The sequence below is a fragment of the Aedes aegypti genome, chromosome 3 (genome assembly GCF_002204515.2).
Source record: "Aedes aegypti strain LVP_AGWG chromosome 3, AaegL5.0 Primary Assembly, whole genome shotgun sequence".
Lineage (NCBI taxonomy): Eukaryota > Metazoa > Arthropoda > Insecta > Diptera > Culicidae > Aedes > Aedes aegypti.
The window spans coordinates 315,303,949-315,312,766 of NC_035109.1; the positions used below are offsets into that span (position 1 = coordinate 315,303,949).

Here is an 8,818-nt window from a genome sequence, read left to right on the forward strand (position 1 = left end):
GCTAGGTAGGTTAAGTCATCGTTCCTGAATTAGCTAGAGTGTGGTATTTATTCAGTTATGTTAAGGAATTTTGCTCATTGTGAAAGTCCGGTGTGTTAACAAACAGAAGAAAATATAAAAAAATAAACGAGCAGAAAATGTTGAATAACAGTAATGAATTTATGAATTATACAGTTTGTGACTTTTCTTCGAAAAATCCTTTGTATTTAACGTTTCTAATCCAGTCTTTCCATGAATAGAACTGTTAGCCACTACGTAGCTAGCGCACCTTACTCACTTCCTAGCTACGCCGCTGTTACTGGTGAGTGGTAATGATCCATCTCTTATCAACGATCCGGTGAGTACCGATAAGAATAGAAGGGAAGAACCAAAACAAAACAGGTAGGCGGAAAACTAATCAGAATTCGTCATCAGTGATAGAATATAATTGCATTGCCCAAGTTTCTTAGCTAGTGTTAATCTAATCCCAGTTGTACTGAACTTAAATACAATAATTAGTTAAGTGCTGTAGGAGCTGAATTTGATCTACTAAAATAGGTGAGCGAATGAAGCAATTGTATGCCACAAATAAGTGATTCACACTGAACTATTTTACATAGGTTACGAATAGAGTTAAAGCATCAGCGGGATAGCCTGATGATCCCTAAGTTTAATAGCCGGTAAGAAATTATGATTTACTGCAATACTTTTCTTATGGTTTCGCATTACGATACAACTAAATCTTCCAGAGAATAAGCAAACATACATTACGATAGCAAGATAATTACTGCAGAACTGCTTACAAATATCCTTCTGTGGTAAGCAAATGACCCCTACTCCATCCAAATGCTCAACTAAATCTTAACATTTATTTAAATTAGAACCTCCTGTCGCGCCAACCAAGCCTGATTGTCAGCACATGTTGTATGAAAACCTAGTGAAGGGACTAAACGTAAGTCGCAACAGTTTTCTAACCATAAAAGTAAAACCTATAGCATACAAATGGGAAACCAGGGGTTCCCATAACAATACATACGTAGCATCATAGTAGTAAATCTAAATGAAAATGTTATCAATCAATATGCATCTAACAGCAATTATGGTACCCGCATAGAAAAATACATTTTGCATTACGGTCTGAACAGTAAGTTTCTGCTAACTGATACTGTTAATGTTCCACAAACAGTTGTTTATATGTTGAACAATATGGAACCTGAAACTTAACACAATAAATTGCCATTTGAGTCATTTTTGCCAAACGGTGACAATATTTAATATTGTCTAGATGTGGTTGAAATGTATCGGAATGCTGACTCATTAGAAATAGTGGCACTATAAGATTAACGTCTGTGAAATAGTTTGTGCTCAAATTTGCACTTCACTATATATAACTTATAACCAACAGTTTGGCAAATTGTTACATTCACCGGTTTTTGTTTGAGCAATATTGAAGACACACGCTTTAAAAATTTAACTCACTCAAATTGAAAAATACGAAAAATATGATCAAAAGTTTCGTTTTTCGTTTTTCACGAAATTGAATTGGATATTGGAAAAGTGATAATGGAACGTACTTTGTCTTTTAATTATGAGTATAAAAATGTTTTACTATCATACGGTTAGAACACGGATTATACTAAAATTAATATTTATATATTAATTTTTTTTATCGAAGTTTGAAACAGTGACAAAGTCATTAGTATGTTTTTAGCGTGCATGCAAGTTTGTCGGTCAAACCCATCAAAACATTCAGAGCGAAAAAAGAAAAAAAAATCACTGCAACAGAAATCAAACGCAAATCCATGTACTGATGATATAATATTTAATATAATATTTTTAATGAAATTCGGCCGCGGTGGAACAGCAGCGCTATCATGGTGAGTAATAATAAATATCAATTCGTAACGCGTTACTAAACCAAGCTTTTATTTCGACAGATTTCGTATGTGAAGATGGTCATCGGCTTGGTGGCAGCTGCAAAAACAGCCGAACTCGGCGCTGCTGGTTACTCTTGGCAATGAATGAACCAGCTGCAAGGAGAACCCATTGTTCCGGATCACCTATACGTGGACATCAAACCAAAAGTGAGTTTCAAACTGTCTATGTCACCGATTTCAATTATGTATAACGATTCCTTCACGTTCCAGAGTCTCATTCACCAGCATCAAGCGTAGGCCATCCTGAACAACAGCCTGGATCCAAGAAGCAAGCGCTGAAAGAAAGCCATCTCTTTGAGGTTTATTTAGCTAAGTAATTGCTGCATTCATGGACTTTAATCAGAATATGAAATGTAAGTGACTGGATCACCGATGACTAATCGCACCACCTCAACGGAGCGCGAGCTTCGAAAGCATTGTTCAAGGCAAAATTGTGCCACGATTCAATTTTTTATTTTAAATATCGAATAAGGCAATCTTAAGCTTTAAAAAACATTTAAAATATTTTGTCTTCAATGAAAATTATTTCTTAAATTGAATAAGTCACAATGAAACAAGAAATAAGTGTAGTATAAATTCAATTCCAACAGAATTTTGTCTACACTTATTTTCTTCTTTCATTGTTTCGTATTAAATTTATTGATCAATTATTCTTTAACGGTAAAAGCATAAAGAAACAATACGATATTAGGTTAAAATACTATATGGCACAATAAATCAATTATTACATAAACATTCATCGTTTTCACTTCAAATTTATAGTTTTACTGTTTGAAAACAGTTTGCCCTATAATGGGTTGGCCGAAAAATGGATAGTATGTCTATCGTTTTGCAAACAGTAAACCAAAAATTTTGTTCGTGAAAATCGACGATTTTTTATGGTTACATAACTTAACCGCCTATTCCCCATATTGTTATTTTTCCAATAACCATTCCCGAAATTGTCAAAATAGTTCGTGGTAAGGTTGATTTATTGTTAATTTGGATGTTATTTGAAACTGTTTAGATATTGTCGCAAGTGGTTGCGGATAGTTAAAGGAATGGTGCTAGTATGGTTCACAATTATGCGGGTATTCTTCAACAGGAAATTATATTCTTCCAATACCGAATCACTCGTGTTTAATTTGCTTTCGGTCGGAGAATAACGTTTCGGAAATCGTTCCCGTTGAAACAGAGTTTCAACAAGAACCGATGTGCAACTTTGATTTGAACCTTGCAACTTGTGTTAAATCCGTTAAACTGCAAACGCGCTTCGTCTCTGTACCAGTGTATGTATAATGGCACGAAGCTGACAGACAGAAAACGGTTGAAATCCAAGCGGATAAATTTCTACGATATATTCAAATCACAAAACCCTTGAGGCTTGAATAAAGGGTTTGTTCAAACAGATCAACTAAGATCAATATTTTAGGTAACATTTAGTGGTAAATTTATAAAAAAACAAGGATTTAACTATATCATACAACAATACACGATAAGTAGTAGTAGTAGCTTGATTGTTGAAGAGTAGGCGCTTGATGAACCAGCAGGCCATGAAATAGTTGCAATTTGACGTTAAATAAATGTATGAGTTAGATCGTTCCCAACCTTTGAACAGAACAGTTGTTCTTAATTAATAATCCGATCTACGGCATATCCCAAAAGGTTATGGGCCCAGCACGCTTCCACGACAAGCTACACACCGCAGCAGAATGGAGTTGCGGAGCGTAAGAACCGAACGATCGTGGAGATGGCGCGCTGCATGCTGCTCGGTGCGAAGATGGGCTACCGTTTCTGGACAGAAGCGGTCAACACGGCAGTGCATTTGCAGAACATGCTGCCGTCTCGGTCGGAAGAGAAGACTACACACGAACTCTGGTTCGGCAAGAAACCAGACTACGGAAATCTCAAGAGGTTCGGATGTGCAGCGTTCGTTCACATTCCCAAAGTCAAGCGGACGAAGCTGGAACCGAAAGCAATCAAGCTAACGTTTGTCGGTTACTCAGATCACCACAAAGCTTTCCGGTTCATCGATCAAGCTACGAACGAAGTCGTGATCAGCTGTGATGCAAGATTCGTCGAAAAAGAAGAAGCAGTCAGCCAGCGAGGTCTACCATCTCCGACAACCGTGGAGTACGAATCGGTAATACCGCAAGACACACTCGATGCATGTGAAGAAGTTGAAGATGACAGCGATGACGAAGGTACTTTTGAGGAGGAGGCTACGCCGGCGGATTCCGATTCCAGCCTGTATGATTCGACCTGTGAAGTAGAAGAAGATGAAGTCAGTGAAGATGAAGTTGTAATGCCTCGGAGGTCAAGCCGCAGCACGAAGGGGATGGCGCCCCTGCGGTACCGGGAAACGACTGGTATGGTGCGAAAAGGAATCCCGGAGCCGAGGACCTACAAGGGTCCTGAAGCGGAACAGTGGATTGCAGCAATGGACGACGAGATCAAGTCACACGCCGAGAACCGCACCTGGACGCTGACCACTTTGCCCGCCAATCGCAAAGTCGTCGGGTCGAAATGGATTTTCAAGCGAAAACTGGACGAGGACTTGATGCGGGACCTGAACAAGCACTTCACCGTTTCTTCGTTGGGCAACATCCGGCATTTTCTCGGAATCCAAGTGCAATGTGATGGTAAGGCTTTCACACTCAACCAGAAGGCCTACATCCAAAAGGTGCTGCAGAGGTTCGGAATGGATGAAGCGAAGCCATCGGATCCTGGCCACTTAAAACAGAAGGAGGAGAAGAAGATGTTACCGAACAACGACCAATACGCAAGTTTGGTAGGAAGTCTGTTGTACGTGGCGGTAAACACTCGACCAGACATCGCTGCACCCGTAGCCATTTTGGGACGTTCAGTAAGTGCACCCTCTCAAGCCGATTGGACGGAGGCCAAGCGTGTCCTACGCTATCTGAAGTCGACGATGGACCCCAAGCTCACGCTGAAGGCCGAGGATTCCGGTTTGGAGGTCTATGTGGACGCAGACTGGGCAAGCGATGCAGCCAGTCGCAAATCAAACTCCGGATACGTGTTCCTGTTCGGCGGCGGATCAATATACTGGGGTTTGCGCAAGCAGACGTGCGTGGCGCTCAGCAGTACCGAAGCCGAATTCGTGGCGCTCGCCGAGTGCTGTCAGGAGCTCACGTGGATCGTCCGGATGCTCCAAGATTTCTCCGTTGATGTCCCAACCCCGGTGCTGGTACACGAAGATAACCAGTCCTGTATCAAACAGTTGAAGTCAACGAAGGTCAACAATCGTTCGTAGCATGTGGACACAAAATACCACTTTGTCCGCAAGCTTCACGAAGACAATCTCATCGACGTCCGCTACTGCCCCACCGATCAAATGGTAGCGGATATTGCTGACTAAGCCGCTGGCATCACAGCAGCTGGCAAGATTTCGTGACGCAGTAGGAGTTCACCAATCGAGGAGGAGTGTTAAAGAGTAAGCGCTTGATGAACCAGCAAGCCATGAAATAGTTGTGAAATAGTTGTAATTTGACGTTAAATAAATGTATGAGTTAGATCGTTCCCAACCTTTGAACAGAACAATTGTTCTTAATTAATAATCAGATCTACGGCATATCCCAATATTGATATCAACTGTTTTCTGTCTGTCCGATTGTGTCATCGTTCTGAACATCGGAAACCACCGAAGTTTTGCACCATAATTTGAACCGCGATTGCAATCGAGGTACAAATGGACCGGTTTTCGAACCGGCGTGATGAAAATGCCGTTGTCCAAGTTTCTAACGCCCAGCTGATACGGGTGCGACAGCATTGAAACTGAATAAATGGTTCATTCACATATTTCATAATGCCAAAAATGGTTAATGTTGACACCCACCCATTCCCTCGTAACATATTTTGTATAAATATTTTTTTAGTTTTATATGTATAAGCTGTTACATTTTAAGGACACCCACCCACCCCCTTCAGCGTTATGAAATTTGTGAATTGGCCCAAAGCTCCTGGTCTAGATGGTATCCTTAAAATAGCGCTAAGTGCAGCAATCTTGGCGTTCCCAGATATATTTCGGACAGCGTTGCAGAAGTGTCTAGCGGAGAGCTGCGTCCCAGACAGATGGAAGGTGCAGGAGCTGGTGTTGTTGCCAAAACCGGGAAAACCGCCAGATGATCCTGCTTCATATAGATCAATATGCTTGCTGGATACTCCTGCTAAACTTTTGGAGGAGGTCATGCTCGGCAGGCTGACGATCTAAACAGAAGGCGAGAACGGATTGTCCAAAAGGCAGTTCGGATTCCGTAAAACGACTTCGACGGTTGAATCGATACTGCGCAGTAGTAACGATAGACGTTAAGAACGCGTTCAACAGTGCCAGTTGGGAGGCTATCGCCGCAGTCCTACACAGAATACGGGTTCCCGAATATCTGTGTAAAGTTCTGCAAAGTTACTTTCAGAACCGGGTACTAGTTTACGATACAAACCAGGGACGGATGTCAATGAAAGTAACGGCGGGAGTTCCACAGGGATCCATATTTGGTTCAACACTGTGGAATATGATGTACAACGGAGTGCTAGCCTTGACACTGCCGAATGGAGTCGAGATCGTCGGGTTCGCAGATGACGTCGTTGTTGTGATAACTGGCGAGACTGCGGCAGATGTGTAGATGCTGACCGCAGAATCGCTAGACATCATTGAATCGTGGATGACTGGAGTCAAGCTGCAGTTAGCTCATCACAAAAGGGTGATAGTGCTGGTCAGCAACTGCAAGGCGATTCAGCAGTTTGAGATCAACGTCGGAGGACACTCAATCACATCGAAGCGCTCTCTAAAGCACAGGTTAAACTGCAACAGCCACGTAGAGTATGCCTGCTAAAAGGCAGCGAAAGCAGCTAACACTGTAGCTAGGATCATGCCCAACATTGGAGGACCAAGAAGCAGTACGAGGCGTCTTCTGGCGACCGTATCATTGTCTATCTATACTGAGATACGGAGTGCCGGCTTGGGCCGCAGCTTTGGGAACCAGACGTAACCGAGAGAAGCTGGCAGGTACGTTTCGGCACATGGCTATACGGGTGGCGAGTGTCTACCGCGCTATATCGTCGGAGGTAGTGTGCGTATTCGCTGGAATGATCCCCATTTGCATCACTCAGGCTGAGGACATAGCATGCTAACAGCAAAGGGACACAAAGAATGTGAGTAGAGCGGGCGTATAATCGGTAATAAATCGTCGGGGCGCTTGCAAACCGGAAGTCATCCTCCAACCGGGATTGCAGAACTGACCCTGGCACTTGGCCGACCAACGTCGACTTGGAGTAGGCTGAGTCAAACGCCGGGGTCTAGCTGAGTAATTCGCGGAACAGTACCGGCAAATGGTCGTCGGGAACTAGTTTAGTAGACCGCGTAGTAGCACCGGTAAAAGATCGTCGGGGCGCCTGTGAACCGGAAGCTTCCCACCAAAATCGCAGGACCGATTTCGACATCTGCCCGGATAGCATCGGTTCGGGAGATCTTCAGCCGCCGGGAAAATCTTCGTCGGAGTAGGATAGATCCACCGCCAAAGACTACTCTGAGTAGTCTGAGCGTATCACCGGTTTGAGAAGTCGGAGCGCCAGTGAACCGGAAGCCATTCTCCAAACGGAATCGCTGGACTGACTTCGGCACTCTACCGGCCAGTATCGAACCTTGAAGAAGCGCTGAGCCAGAGTAGGCTAGCTTCGTCGAGGACTAGGCCGAGTAGCATCGATAAACCGTCATAAACCGTCACATCCTCCAACCGGAGTCGCTGGACCGACCTCGGTATCCAAATGGTCAACCAGGAGAGCTCAAACAGCAGCAACGGGGAACGAGTCGTCGTAGAGCCACGAAATGTACATGAGCGTCCAGTATAGAAGTTCAACAGGGCTCTGACGCGAGGCCAGCCCAAGGGACGTATGCGTCGTCGCTCAGAAAGCTGTCCAAAGCCCCGGTGAGATCTTCAACCACCAATTGGGCAAAAGGAGTAGTCGCAGAGACACCGTAGAAATGTCGTCGTGAGCTAGGCTTTCATTAGGCTTAGACTGACGATTTGTATGAGCACAGCCCTCCCCCGATAAAGCTGCATGATGTGGTTGCGGGGGAGATTGAGGCACATGAGCAGTAGGAAACGTCTAATTCTGAGCATATGCATCCAGTATTTAAATCATTGAAATCCTAATAGGTATGTTCTATTGAAACAAGCTCTTATCGTAGCGAGCTTCAGTACTGTGTAGTGCTGATGATCAATTATGTGATGACGTGAGTGCCATCGATCAAAACGTGATCGCTTTGCGATTACTTCTACTGTGGTGATTTTCAGCTGTATCTACACGGAAGATACTCGTGGAAGCATGTTTCAGGATAAGCCATATTCTTTGACACAGCGAAATCAATCTGTCACAGACCGTTTTCGTTATTAAGCCGGTGGGCACTGGACTTTCTTACCGTCAGTCTGAATTGGTTGGCTCTTTGCAGCGTTCAAATCCCAAAGTAATCATAATTTAACCCTCCCAATCGGCAATATACATAAGTCATTCAGTAGTTCTATATTAGCAATATATGCTCCATTTGGCGAAGTGTACTGCCGTGAATCGCAAGTCAGTCCCATCTGTAAAAAGTAGGCATTGAGAAAATGGGCTGTAGAGTAAGGTGGGGCAAAAGTTCGACCTTAGTGGTGTAATCAAAGTTTCCAGGAAAACAATAGCAGTTAAAACAAAACAAATACCATACAGTGAACCGTCAACATATTGGCTATAATTTTGCTGAACAAACCTGTGTCAAAATTTTTACCCATTTTTAGTTATAACAGTTTCAAAATTAATTGTCTTATTCGAACTTTTGCCCCACCGGTGGGGCAAGAGTTCGAATCTAGTGTGGAGCAAAAGTTCGCTGGCTTAAACACAAAATATCGATTCTTTTATGACAGGCATAC

The 8,818-nt window shown here is 43.2% G+C and overlaps 1 long non-coding RNA gene across 2 annotated transcripts; it reads left to right on the plus strand.

Moving 5' to 3' along the window:
• The first annotated feature begins 238 nt into the window (after positions 1-238).
• LOC110677812 lies at positions 239-2,432 on the plus strand. 2 transcript variants are annotated; one of them, XR_002501208.1, is made up of 7 exons: positions 239-537; positions 600-659; positions 729-797; positions 861-931; positions 1,844-1,856; positions 1,917-2,063; positions 2,127-2,432. It is a non-coding gene; the product is annotated as an uncharacterized LOC110677812 (long non-coding RNA). The 2 variants fall into 2 exon arrangements; XR_002501207.1 differs by having other exon boundaries at positions 1,847-1,856.
• Positions 2,433-8,818: the final 6,386 nt, after the last annotated feature.